The sequence below is a fragment of the Octodon degus genome, unplaced genomic scaffold (genome assembly GCF_000260255.1).
Source record: "Octodon degus isolate 3935 unplaced genomic scaffold, OctDeg1.0 scaffold00009, whole genome shotgun sequence".
NCBI classification, from domain to species: domain Eukaryota; kingdom Metazoa; phylum Chordata; class Mammalia; order Rodentia; family Octodontidae; genus Octodon; species Octodon degus.
This window is the reverse complement of record NW_004524585.1, coordinates 13938013-13953404: the sequence shown is the minus strand read 5'-3', so window position 1 is coordinate 13953404 and position 15392 is coordinate 13938013. Positions and strand designations below refer to the sequence as shown.

At 48.1% G+C, this 15392-nt stretch overlaps 1 protein-coding gene across 1 annotated transcript in view; it reads left to right on the top strand.

Moving 5' to 3' along the window:
• Pik3c2b (phosphatidylinositol-4-phosphate 3-kinase catalytic subunit type 2 beta) overlaps positions 1 to 15392 on the top strand; it is a 71771-nt gene that overhangs the window by 6560 nt on the left and 49819 nt on the right. The gene's annotated exons all lie outside the window — the stretch shown is intronic.

The following is a 15392-nucleotide window of genomic DNA, read 5'->3' as shown; positions in this document are numbered from 1 at the left end:
TCATCGATCACTTTCCTCTTTGGCCCCATAATCTCCTTGATCAGAAAATTTGGGATACTACCGAGTTACATGACGTTATAGTACAAGTTCTCATATGTCCTGAGTGTTAATCGACCTTGGAAGGCAGGGCCAAATGTTGGCTTTCCTTGCGGCCCTATTTTTTCTCTAATTTTGGTCTGCAAACTTAGGTTGCTAACCATCCAGAAAACAAGCTAAAAGAGATTTTTAAAATTAAAAGATATCACAGAAATGTGCACAATTATGGTTTATCAATAAAAATTATAAAAATTAAATGTTAAATTCCAGTAGGAAAAGAAAGAAAGAAATGAGGATGAGGGTCAGGCATGGTGGCACATTCCTGTAATCCAAGCTCTTGGGAGGCTGAGGCAGGAGGCTCTCTAAAGAGTTTGAAGCCAGACTAAACTACATACAGAGATTGTCTCGAACGGGGGGGGGGGGGGGGGGGAGGCACTGGGGGGGGGGGGGGGGCGGCCCGAGGGGCTGGGAGAGGGTCCGGCCCAAGCTGCACCTGGGGGAATAGGAAGGGAAAGGGTCAACGAAATAGCTCAGTAGATAAAGCACCTGCTTTGGCAAATGCAGGGACCAGGGTTTAATCCCCGGTTCCACATTCCTCATGGAGCCAATGAACGAGTCTGGGTGTGGTGTCACATGCCTGTAATGCCAGCGCTGGGGAGGCTAAAAGCAGGAGAATCACCACAAGTCTGATTTATACAGTGAGACCCTGTATGAAATACACAAATTAAAAAAAAATAGGAAGAAAAATAAAATGAGAGAAAAGATGTAGCTCCTTGCAAGAGGCTCTGAAATACAAAATGTTTCTGAAGAGTTGGGAAATTCTCAGAAGTATACTTGACTCTGCTATTGCAGATGATCCTGACAAACAAAGCAAATATGGATGTCCTTGGGTAAGATCAGGTGCGTAGCGCAGGAGGAAAAGTGGTCAGCATTGAGTGTGCACCTCTGGTGTTCTGAACATTATCTAAACTTTCTCTTCAACCCCTAAACCCAGGAGGAAATGGGTGATGATGAAATTGTCTCTTCCTTTTATGAATGGGGGAAAAGGAGATTTAGCAAGGATAAGAAATATGACTAAGATGATGCTAATTACAGAAGACCCTAACTTGGGTGGTTTTCTTTGTTTCTTTTGGTTTTGGGTCTCCTCCAGTCTCCAGGGCTGAGCTTGGAATCCAGGACCTCAGGCATGGTAGATAAGTGCTCTACCCTGAGCCACACCCTCAGCCCCAGAGCCCAAGATTGAATTCAAGAAACCTATGTTTCCTCTGTGCTATAGAAAGGTCCCTGAGAATAAAAATATCAAAGAAGCCCAAGTCCTGAATGAGACTGGCTATCCCCAAGAGCCAGGTAACATGGAAGGGGCTCTGGGCAGGGAGGTGATCGTGAAGGGTTAAATCTGTCAATTTAGGGTGTGTGTGTGTGTGGTACCAGGGACTGAACTCAGGACCTTGCCCTTTCCAGGCAAGTGCTTATTCTACTGAGCTATCTCCCTGGTCCCAAATTTGAGAAGGATTTTTTTTTTTTTTTCCTACTTCAGGCTTCCTTAAGGACGGGTCTGGTGTAGCTTCTGGAGCTGGGAATCAAGCCATCGTCCTATGCACCTTAAATCTGTCAGATAATGTTTGTTTTTTTGTTTGTTTTTGTGTCAGTTTCACTGTGCAATTCAGGCTGGCCTGGAATTCATGGTGATTCTCCTATCTCAGCCTTGCAAAAAGTGCTGGGATTACAGACATGTGCCACCATGCCTAACTTGTCAGATAATGTTAAAAAGGAGCACATTCACTACATTGATTTAGTCATTCAACAGTTTTTGGTTTAACTTCATTCAGCCATTAAGTATTTGAATGAATGCTTATCCCCTTTCTCAGTAGGTAAGGTCCCTGTCCAGGTGGAGTTTATGTTCAGAGAAGGTTTAATGCGCTGAGACTACGGTAAACCAATCTTCTCTGTTTTACTAGTGGAGCTTCTACCCTGATAGAGAGATCCCAGTCTACCTGGAGATGTAATCTGTCTACTTGGAGATATACCCTGGCAGATTAGATTCCAGAGATATGATCTGGTTGAACTCAAGGAAGACTTGAGGGGACCTTTGTGATATTCTTGTGAATAACAGAGTATGGAAACAAAAAGCTGGTTAATTTTTCATTCAACAACAATATCTTTAGTGCCTATTCATGCCCATTCATGTAGTCATGCATTCATTCTTTAAATGAGGGGCAATAGAAATTCAGCAGAAGGGTGAGAGTGGGGCTAAAGAACCAGGTGTCTTGGTTTCTCTGTGCTTCGGGGCTGGGGATGTGGCTCAGTAGTTGAACACTTGCCTAGTATGCAGGAGGCCCTGGGTTTTAGCTATACTAATACACACACACACACACACACACACACACACACACACACACACGTATTACCTGTGCTTCAGTTTTCCCATAGGTAGATGGAAGAAATCATAGTATGGGGGGAGCTTGTTAAAATGAAGTGAGTTAGTTCACGAATTGCTTAGAGCAGTGGCTTATTCATATAAATAGAGGCGGATAGTGGCTAGGATTTTTTCTCATCCCTCCACAGCAAGTTCATGCTCACTTTAGGGATACAACATTGAATCCAGTGTGGTTCCTCATCTTGAGAGAACAGCATTGCCTGCCTTCCCCAAATTAGGTGAATGGATGTGTTTCTTCACGGAAGTAGGTAATGAGAGGGTTATTGTGTGATGCTCTGAGTATAACCTAGGCAGCGTCTAATAGACATGTAGAAACTAGGACCAGAGAATGGAAGACTTCAGAGGTCTGTAAATACTATGGGGGGCCTATCTGGAAAGATACATTATAATTCTGACATCAGAACCTCTGTCCTGCATTGGGAGGTACTGGTCAGACCACCCTCAGAGCACAGTGCTTAATAAATCAGTACTGAGGTGCACATTGTGTGAAACACTACGCTGGGCTGGGGCGTGAACTCAGTTGTAGACAGCCTACCTCAACTCCACCCTGCTGCTAACCAGCAGAGTGAATGAAGGAGACAGAATGAATAAAACTAAAATCAAAAAGTCATTTTACTTTCCCCTTGTGGCCATTGGTTATCTTCCAAGCTGTGTTTTGTTTTTATTTTAACTTTTCTATAATTTTATTGAGAATAGTAATGAGACAGTTTCAAAACTGATTAGTAGGACAGTTTCAATAATTAATATATTGCATATTGTTGTCTTCTTAGTGGTTATTCATAGCACAAGATGCAGACATGATATCCTGTCCACAGATATATTCTTTTTATTCTATTCATTGAATTAAGATTTTAATTTTTTTTCATATGCATATTTTGTTTTTGATTTGGGGGTTTTTGGTACTGTATTGAACTCAAGGGTGTGTGTGTGTGTGTGTGTGTGTGTGTGTGTGTGTGTGTGTTTTGAGTGGCCTGGGAGTGTTCTGGAGTATGGAAGGAGAGCATGGGAGTGTTCCAGAACATTTGCCAACAACACTATGAACTTTCCATCTGATGTGATGTGCCTGGGTTTCTATGGCAAGATGGGGAAAAGACTGAATTTTGGGCTCACACTAGATTCAGTTTAATTCTTGATTCTATCATTTCCGGGTTGTGTGGCCTTAGGGAAATTACTCAGTCCCTTTCCAGTTTTCTAATTTCCTTATCTGTAAAATAAGGATAATAATACCCATATTTAAGGATTGTTGTGAGGATTAAATAAAACAATACCTGGCACAAAATTCCAGAGGAAGTAAAAGGCCAGTTTCCTTCCATTTCTATGGTGGTCGTATCCATTGAGCCTCTCCTCCCTCCCATCTCCCACCTTCTCTGCCTCTCCGTGCTGACCTCTTGCGGTCATTGGTCACTGTAGTGGGTATATATGGAGCTACTCACTTGCAGTGTGCAAAGTGCAGACTTTGGAATGGCATTTACACATGCTCTAAAGGTATGTCAGCCCAGCTCCTGCGGCAATTGGCTCTGCTGTGTGTGCTTGTACAGTTACTCCCGGGCTATGCTCATCCAGCTGCAGTTGCTATCAGTTTCTCCCTGCTGAGAGAGGCTGGGACTGCCTAGGAGACCTTGGGTGAGGGTCACGCGTGTAAGAGCACCATGAGGAAGGGGGTGGCGGGAAATGAGTGCTGTGCTGTGCCTGGTGGTGCTCCCCTGCTCAGTGTCCACCTTCCAGAGTGTGGACTTGGTCATCTGTCTCCCTCGGGACCTTCCTATGCAATCTGAGGGCCTGGAGTTTGGAGAAAGGCTGGAGGCCAGTACAAAGCAACAGTAGAACAGCTTATGCATTCCTTCTTTGCTCTTGCCACCACACTACCCAAAGTCACTTTCTTTGAAGATCTTTATGACCTCTCTATGCAAAGAGATACAAAACATCACTTTAACGCCATTTTAGTTAAAGATGTTGGTTTTTGGCCCCCAGACATCAGGGTCACCATTTAAGTTACATACACACACACACACACACACACACGCACACGCACACACATACCCCATGGTATTAAGGGGGCACTAGAGAAAGAGGCTGAGGAGCACTTCCAAAAGACAACAGAGGAGTTGCTAAGGAGCTTGGCTAGGGAAGGAAAGAGGAGAAGTGAAGGAGCAGGGCAAGTAAGGCATGTCCAGCATCCAGTGTTTGCCAGGCTCTGAGGCCCTAAGATCCAAGTGAGAATGGGAATCAGGGCACAGGCAGGCCCTTCTTGCCTAGATGTGCGGATGAATAGGGCTGAGGAAAACTGCAATCTGACAGAGTCCTTGCTGGGCTCCTGTGGTCTGCTCCCTCCACAGTCCCCTGCCTGTGGACCCTGAGTTGGGTTCCTCCATTGTCCTGGGTAAAGTAGTATCCTCAGTCCATCCTGTGGTTCTGTGTTCTCAGCTGAACTGGAGCTGGATACCCTTCTGGCTGGTACCAGGGACAGTGAAGTCTCCTAGCTGGGAAACCTTATGGCACCAGGGGAAGGATCAGGATGGGCTGAGAATGGCCAAGGGCAGGGTTGGCAAGATCAGTGACTCCAAGCTGCCTAGTAGGCAGCACTGGGCACCATTCTCCAAAGGCTAAAGATTCCTGGGCCTAGGAGCCAGACTAGTGTGGCCTACACTGGAAATCTACCACCTCCCTCTTGATGGATGTTCTTCCTGGGGACACTTCCAGGGTCTACTGAGGTAGGCACTCCCCTCTTCAGGCTCCTGTGTTTGAATGCAAATGTTTTTGGGAGAGACTCACACCTTGGCCCTTGACACCCTGGTGTAAATTAGTGTCGGATGTCTGGTGGTGGTGTGTTTTTGTTTTTGTTTTTTGTTTTCTCTGCACTGAACTATGGAGCCTGCTTGCAAGCTGATTCCCCTTTCCTTCCCCACTCAGATCTGTGGAGCTTCCTGACTCCTCCCAACCTTCTTGACTTAGGAAATTGGATCTGCCCTTGGGGCCTGCCAGAGGACCTAGGGGGCATTTAGGGAAAGGACCAGTTGGGGCCTTGTCTCCCTCCTTCACTTTTTCTCTCCTGGGTGCTCTCCTGGCTACTGAGGTTGCCCTGGCAGGTATGCCAGAAGGCTTGGAGGAAGGGCCAGCTTGGAGACAGGCCTGAGTTGTCCTAGGATCTGCAAGGGCTTGTTTCTTTCTTTTGGGTTCAAACTTCCATTTAAGTTTCTCAGGCATCTTTGCTAGTGACAGTAAGTATGGTGGACCCTAGAGTAAGGACTGACCAGACATATGAACAACTTGGGTTATGACCGGAATTTTAGTTTTAACTTGCGACCAAAGTCTTGAGTTACGACCTGAATGCTACCTGCTTGTGCTTCCAGATGGTCTCAGACAAAGAATGTGTGTGGGGTGGAGAGATGTGGGAAGTTGGAGGGGGGGTGAAGGCTGTGAGATGGTAGAGGGAATATAGGGTGCATGAGAAGGTGGGGGAGGTGTGGAAGTGTGGGGTTGATGCTGTGTAGGGATTGTGGTGTGGTGTGAGGGGTGAGGGGTAAGCCTGGAGTTGGGGGAGGTGAAAATATTGTGTAGGGTCAAGGACAAGTATTGGTGTATATGGGTGGTGTGTGTGGGAAGAGGTAGGGATGATTGGGGGAGGGTATGCCTAGTTTGTGATTCCCATGGTGTTGGTTCCTAAGCATGACTGTAGTCTACCAAGGATGATCTCCAGGGAGTGGCATTAGTGGAAAGTGATCTGCTCTGTGATTGGCCCACATGTTTACATTGCTGGTTTTAGCATGCTGTGGTGGCCAAGGGATGGTGGGCAGGGCTTGGGGACTCATGGTACTGAGCTTGCCTCTGGCGAGGGTGGGATGGGGGCTGGTCCTTTACAGTTCCTATGGGCAGCGGGCTGGAATTCTTTGCCTTTTTCTGCTTACCCTCCTTTGGCCTTCCTCAGAGCCTGGCAGGTGGCAGTCAGCAGTCAGTTGCCAGCAGCCCGGTGCTCACACAACCTGCCTCTGTCCACTAAGCTTCAGGCCCTTCTTCTCCTCTTAGAGTACAGTGTCACCCCTTGGTCTCAGGGCTCTGGCAACTCTGTACTGGGAGTGTGCACATTGTGGAGAAGGAGCACAGGATGGGCCCCGAGATCACCACTGTGGTAGCTGCCCCAGCATGACCCTTTCCCAACTTCGCAGTGCTTGGGTATAAGACCTGGGGCAAAGTCCCATAACTTTAGTGGCCTTTGCTCTCCTGTAACAGGAAGGAGGAGCTGTCATCCAGAAGAGGATCTTTCCAGGTGTCTGAGAGGGTTGCGGCAAAAAAAACACTCAAGAAGTCATTATAATTGAATGAATTAGAGATACTTGCTAAAAAAAGAGTTGGCCTCGCAGAGCTGTCTTCCAGAGGATGTTCTTGTTGGCATCTGTCGGGACCCTTTGGTTAGTCCCATGCCTTTGTAGTTACCCTGCCATCCATTACCAGGCCTGTGTCCAAGGGTTGGGCCCTAATTTGACACACCCCTCAGCACCGCCTCCTCACTCTGGGCAGACACCCAGCCAGCATGTAAGGACTTGGGGAGCCACCATGAGGTGGATTCCCCACTGCCTGTCAGATCCTCCCTCTGGCGTGTCCTCCAGGCAGAACAGGGCCTTGTGGGTCTGTTCTGCCCTCACTTTGCTGCCCTGACAGAGGGAAGTAGCTGTGACCTGCTTTGTGGACTCTTTCCTGGCTGCCTCCTTCAGGGAGTTTTCCCCGCCCGTGCAGGAATCCTGGAGAACTGGATTCCACAGGGCAAGAGCCAGGGAAGCTGAAGCTAGACTGGAGGCAACAGGTGACAGTCTGGGCCTTTCAGAAGGTTTGCAGGGTGCGTCAAAGCCACGCTGAGGATGAGGATGGCAGACAGGAGTGAGGGCCTCTGAAAGCTGCTGCATCTTGGCTCTCAGGATACCTATTTTTCCCTGTCCTCCTTCAGAGGGCGTCTCAGACTCTGGCCTGCACAGCACATTCAGAGAAACAAAGGTCCTGCGTTGTCCCTTGGAAATGTGGTTTTCAGATTTGGGAAGAGCTGGTGTGGAAGTTGCACGTGATAGTAGTCAAGAATCCCGTGTGCTGGAGGCCATGGTTGGTAAGGGGAGATCATGTGGGACCTTCTCTCGCTTGTTCTTTCCGCCACCCTCTCCTATCACCTGTCCCTGGGGGACAGAGGAATCAGGACGAGTCCTTCCTAACTCCCTTGCTCCTCAGAGAGCAGCTGGGGCTGGGTGAAGGAAAAAAACTCTGGTTCTTGGGGCCACTGTGGGTGAGGCAAGATCCCGGGGAGGAGGAAGCAAAAGGAATGGACCAGAGAGAGGTGATGTGGCTGCGCTGGCTCCTGGGATGATTCCTGGGTTAGGAAACCAGACACTGCCAAGACTTCTGCCCACTTTTGCCAGATGTTCCATTGAGCTGATTGCCAGCTCCTGGTTCCTGGCCTTGAGATCTGAGTTGCCAGCTCTGGGAGAAGGAATGTTTTGAGAGGAGCCACGAGCTGTCTCACCTCCTCCATCCCTGCCTGTGCTCATGCCCGAAGCCCAGAGGCCGAGGGCACGTGGTAGAGCTATGAGCTCCATGGCCTCCGTGTGGTCCTGTGGATAGAACCAGTTGTGAAAATAGTTTCTGAGCTGGCTTGGGAGTTCTGAAACTCTTAATTAAAGCCAGCAGCTCCACAGCCTCTTAGCCCCTGTTCCTCTACTTACCTAGGACCCAGAAAGCCCTTTATTAAACCTGTGTATATACTTTGACTTCTAATTAGTGGAGAGTCCAGTACATACCCAGGGAATAGAGAGATGGAGATTAAGTCCAGGTAGGAAATAATGAACTATGTGGCTGCTGAAATTTAGCAAAGAGGATGGTGAGAGGGGGACGTATGAGTGGGAAGAAAACAGCAGCAATTTTCCACATCCTCACATTTGGAACTAAGTAGGAGCTGCACGAAGAGAACATGGGCTGGATGAGAGAGAGACTTTGTTAGCACATGTGATTCAGTAACAGGTTGTCATCGGAGAGGCATTCCAAGCTGTGTGGAACCTGTGGGCTTTCCATAAGGGCTCCAGGAGGAGATGCCTATCTATTGGAGGCAGGGAGTTGGCCTACCTGACCTTGATCTACTTCCTGTTGGAGCTGGAGTCGGGGAGGGACAGGTGGAGCAGGGCAGCAGGTGTGTAGCGTGAGACGAGGCATAGGTTCCTGCCTGCAAACCAGGGGATCTGGGGTAAGCATATCATGGGATGGATAGAGGCAGAAGTCCTTTCTGAAGCAAAAAAATTGGGAAGCCACACAGTTAAGTGCCTATGACCTCTAACACCTGCACCCTATCTGTCTGTCCTGAGAGAGATGCTGAGAGTCCCTTCCTAGGGTGGCCTGAGTTCTTGCCCTGAATAAAAATTGCTAACGGTTGGGCTGTCCAAGGCCCTGGGAACTTGAGCCCTTGTACATTTTTCACCATCTTACTCGAGAGCTCTCCATTTCTCCTGTGCTGCTGAGATGGGCCAAGACCTGCAGCATCTCCCTGCTTTATGCTCTGAGAGAGGATTGAGCTATTTATGGATATGTCTATCACCTCTGCTTGATTGTAAGCTCCCTAAAATTGTGCCACAGCTATCTGTGTCCTGGTAGTATTCAGATACGCTGGGACCCAACACCCACTGGGATCCAATGCTGTGGCTCAGGATGTGGGCCACTGACCCTGACTCTATGTTTTCCTGGTCTTCCTGAGTAGAACCATGCTGATATGGTTGGTGCCTGACAGCAGGCAGCCTCTCTGTCCTCAGGATGTACCGGCCCACCCATGGAGTCTGAACAGAGCCAGCCCCACAGGAGGGAGGACACTCTCTCTTCTCTCTACCCTGTGACTCTAAACCATTGTGTGGCTCTCTGCCCTGGCCCCATCTCCTCCCTGTTAGGCCCTGGCCATCTGTGGGCAGCTGTGTGTGGACTGAGTTTGGTGCCTGGTGCCGCTTGTACTCTGACCTACTCAGCCCTAAGCATGTCCTCTTCTTCCCCAGCTGATTGCCTAGTGCTTTTCAGGGGCTCTTGATTCAGTTCCTTTTTATCTTCCTGAGAGTTCTAAACCCTCATCTGTGGAGCCAAACCTGGCCGCACACGCGAATCACTTGAAGGGCTGAATCAGAACATCCAGGGGAGGAGCCAGGAATTTCTGTCTGAAAAGCTTCCCAGATGACAATTACAGTCAAGAGTGTGAACTCTGGAGCATGTTATTATGTCAACACTAAATTTCGGGGGTGTGTTTATATAGCAAAATATCCTAGTTCTTATGGGATTCAGGCCGAAGTATTTAGAGCAAAGTGTAGCTTACTGTCAAATGGTTAGGCAGAAGCAAGCACAAATTAGGGCCTGCAGGTGTAGAAAGGAGACTGGCTGTGGCGGACCTTTCCCAATTCCATCTGCTATCCAAGAAGCAGGTACTGGGAGAGAACACACAGACCGACCGGAGTACACAGCTCCAGGGGGTGCCACTCACTTGGTTTTTTTGCTGTGGTCAGGGAGTGTCATTTAGACAGAATGCAATGTGTGGGGTGCTCCCTGGAGGTGTGCACTAGCTAGCGCATTGCTGGCCCCAGGCAGCTCTTCCTGGAAGGGTTGTAGAGTACCCAAGACACAGGCCCTCACCAGGTACTAGGGATGGACCCCAGGACCTCTCCTGTACCGGGCAGATGCTCCCCACTGAGGGGTTGTTTGCTGCTTCACACGCTCCCTACTAGCCCTTGGTCTCTGGATGTCCTCTGTGTCTAACTGCCGCTTTCTGAGTCCTCGCTTCACCTTCGAGATTGGTCTCCTGGCTCTGCAGGGATGCATCTGTCCCACTCCTCACCGGGCCTCATCTGTCAGCATCGGGCTGAGTGAGTGCTGAGTCTTTGTGGAAGGAGCAGCTGCCAGGTTGGCCCCAGCCTGAGATCTGTCAGTGGGCCGGGCTTCCTTTCCTGCATGGCCGGGCTGGTCTAGTGGTGTCCTCTGGCCCAGAACCAGGGGGCTGGTGGTTAGAAAGAGGTAGCTTGTCTTTCCTCCGTCTGAATTCCAGTCTGGGAAAAGTCTCAGGCCCAGGCCTGACTGGACCACCCTCAAGCCTCTCCTTCTATTTCATTGAACTCTGGAGTCCTGAGAAATCTCACTTTGGGGAATTGGAGACTGTTAAAGCCAGCAGGCACTTCGTGTGGTTTCCCTACCCATTCATGCACCTGGATTAAAAATGCCCTGTCCAGTTTATTTGGAATCCTAACCCTGTGTTTCGAGGACCCTAAGGAAGGACATCACCTGTGTCCTTGTCACCTGGCTTCCATGTCTAAATATTTCTCACTGCCAGCAAGCTTGGCTCTTACATTGTGCTTCAAGTATGTGTTTTTCAGGGGAAACAAGATGAGTGTGAAACTTGAGGTTAGTGGGGTGACAGGTCAACAAACATGTCTTTTTTTTTTTTTAAATAGAAGTAAATATTTGTTATATTCTTAAAATTTTTATTGTTTTGATACAGGGTCTCACTATGGGGTTCAGACTCACTATAGTGATCCTCCTGTCTCAGTCTCCCCAGCACTAAGGATTACAGATGTGTGCCACTAGGCCCAGTTTCAGGCTGGCATGGTGCACTTGGGTATGGGAGCCCACAGTGCATGTGGTACCAGGGATCAAACTCGGAACCTTGCGCTTGTCAGGAAGGTGCTTAGACCACCGAGCTATCTTCCCAACTCAATAAATATGTCATTTTGATGACTATATTTTAAGGCCATGTTTGAGATAGGTGCAGTGGCCATTAGGAGTGGAGAGAAAGGGTCCAATCTAGGGGTTTAGAGAAGGATTTCTGCAAAGCATGGCATCTGAGCAAAGTCTCAGGAAGACTTGCGGGAGAGACACACAAGCAGTAGAGCTGGGAGGGGGTGCCCAGGAGTAGGAAGCCCCAGAAGCAAGTCAAATGCAGGTAATGAATGCTTGGAGGTAGAGGGAGACGGGAGATGCTGATAAAGGCCTTGCAGAGGAGTCAAATAAGAAGGCTTTGAAGGCTTTTAAGCAGAAAAATGAGATAATCAGATTTAAACCTTAGAAAGAGCCCTCTTGACTGCTCTGCAGAAAAAGCCTTGCCCTCTGAAGAGGGAACATCGGTGGGTGGAAGGGCTGTGGAAAGGCTATTGTCCTGGTCCAAATGGGAGGAGACAGGGACTTGAATTAGGACAGCAGTAGTTAGGATAAAGGGCTTGGGCCAGGGAGATAGTTCAATAGGACAGTGCCTGCCTGGCAAGTGGAAGATCCTGAGTTCAATTCCTAGTGCAAAAAAAAAAAAAAAAAAAAAAAAAAAAAAAAGCTGGTAGGGTGACTTGGGCCAGGAGGGAGGAAAGTGGGTGATGGCTGTTTGTCCATGTGGACTGTGAAACATGACAGTCCTGTGAATTTGAAGGAGTGATGCACATCTGGAGTCATCCTGTGACATCTGGAGTGATCATGTGAGTGGTACAGAGAGGAGACAAGACTAGAGATGGTCAGGCATGGGGTAGAGAGCAAACAGAGGGCTGAGGATGGATGCCTGAGCCAACACCAGCATTTCAGGGTGAGTAAAGGAGGACACAGGTGGGGGTGGAGAACAGGAAAGAAAATAATATTGTGAAACCAAGAGGCAGAAGGTGGAGGCCGACACAGTAGTGACTTCTGGCCAGGGGAATTGCCTCCTGAGTTGGGCAGCTGGGGCATTGTTGCTGAGCAGGTAATAGTGGGATGTTGGTGCAGATGCTGGATTCTAGTGAGTTAAAGGAATAGGGGAGAGTTTGGGAACAAGGGTGTCGTCTACTCTCTCATAAAACTGCGCGGGTCTCAGAAGGCAGAGAAAGTGGAGAGGACAAAAAGTCAAGGGAAGAGGTTGAGGATGTGGGTTTTATTTTGTTGTTAAGGCTGAAAGAGGTGTATTTGTGTGCTGGAATGTGAAACCGTTAAGAAGAGGTTGAAAATATGGAGAAGGGGAATCGACAGGACATTATTCCAGAGGAAATGAGTGGATGAGGCATGGGCACAAGAGAGCTGTGCCGCCACAGGAGATGGGCGTTTGCTCTCCCCTGAGACTAGAGTAGTATAGACAAGTTGGTGCTGAAAGAATGCGCAAGATCTTGAAAGATTGTTTCTGATTGCCTCAGTTCTTCTCTTCACAGTGATGCCCAACTAAGGCACATCTTAAAGTTCTTCTTATCCCAGCTCAGGCTGAAAATTCTCTGGATTAAAAGATTTAAACCCAGAGCTGGGCAGGCTGGCGCATGCCTGTCATCCTGGCACTGGGAGGCTGAGGCAGGAAGATGGAAAGTTTGAGTTCAGTATGGGCTACATAGTGAGACTTTGTCTCAACAGGTCCCAAGCTAGCAAAATGACTTAAGCTCGGTCTTGCTTTGAGGATATTTTTGTAGTCTCCTATCTGTAAAGTACTAGGCAAGAGGACTTTCATCTGAGCTATGCACATGCATTGAGCTCCTTTGCAGTTCATTCCTATGCACATGCAAAGAGCCAAGAGGCTAGGCTCTGGCTGGTGCGTCTTTGAGGACCTGCGTGCTACGTGCAGTTGTTGTCAGGGACCTGGGCCTGTGCCTGGCAGATACGCATGTGTCCTGCAAGGGGCGCTCAGGGGAAGGGAGATGCTGTCCTTATTTATTTTGAGTCTAGTGGAACTTGCCACTTAAGCATCTATCTGGAGCTGAGGGTAGAGGGAAACACCTGTAATCACAGAACTCTGGGAAGCTGAGGCAGGAGGATACCAAGTTCAAGTCCAGCTAGGACAATTTATCAACCCTGTCTCAAAATAAAAATTAAAAGAAGGGCTAGTGGCAAGATTCTGCGTTTAGGGCCAGCCAGATAGCTCAGCAGACTAAAGCACCTGCTTAGGCAGAGCACAGTGGCCAGGGCTTGATCCCTGCCATGGTGTGGTGTGGCGCCCCTGCCCCCACCCCCACCCCTGGGGCATGCTGAGACAGCAATTGAGACTGGGTGTGGTAGTGCATGCCTGTAATCCCAGCGCTTGGGAGGCTGAAAACAGGAGAATCACTATGAGTCAGATCTATGTAGTTAGACCCTGTAGACTTTGTAGTAAATACAAACAAACAAACAAAAAGATTCTGGGCTTAAAACACCAGTAACAACACACACAAGCTATCTGAACACACACAATCTTCCTGTTGGTGTTTTCAGTTTTGTAATTGTGAGGAATATCATATTAGGTATGTTTGTTACCTCTCGAGTGAAGCGGTACAACAGAAGGAGCCGCGTCTGATCGCCGTGTGCAGTTGTGTCCCCTCTGCTGCCAAGCTCAGGTTGGAAGTGACTCCTGCACACACAGCCTGCCCCACTCTAATCCCCACCCCCATACACACAGGCCCATGGTCCTTAGCTCTGCTGCAAACTAGAATTTTCTGGGGAGCTTTTGAAAATACCTTTGGCCTACTGTGGACCAATGAAATCAGAATGTCTTGGGGGTCTACAGGAATGAGTCCTTTTGAAAAGTTCTGTATTTGTAGTACACAGATAGGAGGAGAGGCCTAGTCCCCCTGACCTGGTTGTTACCTCTGGTTTGCATGCTGTAGCTTGAGAAGCAGAAGACACCAATGTTGGCACCCATGGAGAGGGCTGTGCCTCTGAGGTGGCTGGCCTGGCCTGGGCCCCTGGCTGGCTTCCTAGGGGCTGGTGTGTTGGTACCTGTGGCCTTTCAGGCACTCTTGTCTCAGCTGGTGGTGAACTTCGTTTTATTAAACTTATAGGTGTATTGGGGGAGGATCCTAGCGCAGTTTGAGTAATCCAAAAGGTCTTAACAGGGCCCCACGGTACTTTTCATTTACAGCTTTATTAGTGTAACTGACATATAGATTCACATTTTTTTTTTTTGGCAGAACAGGGGATTGAACTCAGGCCCTTGCACTTGCCAGAGAAGCACTTATTCCACTGAGCCATCTCCCTGTCCCTAATTGACATACAATAAACTGTACATATTTAAAATGTACAATTTGATAAGTTTTGACAGATGAGATGGATGAGACAATCAACGCAAGCAGGATAACAAGCGTATTTGCTCCTCACCCCTTAAAAATTCCCTTGTGCACCTTTTTTAATCTTTCCCTCTTCCCACTCTTTCCCCAGATAGCCACAAACACTGATCTGCTTTTGTCACTGTAGACCAATTTGCATTTTCTAGAATTTTGTGTAAGTGGAATTGTAGGTAGTTATACTCTTTTGTATGGATTGTTTTAATTAGAGAATCACCCTTTTTTGGACAGAGTCTTTTTGAGACAGAGTTTCACTATGCAGTACAGGCTGAACTTGAATTTACTTTCCAACCCAGGCTAGCCTTGAACTCACAGCCATCCTCCTGGCTCAGCCTCCTGAGTGCTGGGATTATCATCTGTGTTTCTGCATTTGTCAATCATTTATTCCTTTCATTGCTGAGTAGTATTCAATTGTAGATCTGTAGACATATCATATTTTAAAGATCCATTTGCCTGCCAATGGACCTTTGGGTTACTTCCAGATTGGGTTGTTACAAATAAAGCTTCTGGGAATATTTGTGTACAAGTTTATATGGACTAATGCTTTCATTATTCTTGCATAAGTAGATAACAAAGCCTTTGCACTGAGTTACATCCTCAGCCCTTTTTAAGGTTTTAATTTTGAGACAGAATTTCACTTTGGAGGACTTAAACCCAGAGGGGCAGAGCTGAAGTCTTCTTTGAGGACAGCCAGGGGGGTTGAGTCTCTGTTTTGATACCTAATAGCACTAAGTTGCCTAAACTAGGCTGGAACTTGCTGTCCTCCTGCTCCAGCTTCCCAGAGTGCACCACCATCGTGATGCCAGGATGAGCCCAGGGCTTCACACATATTAAGGGCCCCACCATTGTCAGCTCTCAAGTGCTGTGCTCTTTAAACTGAATGAAGACACCTTACT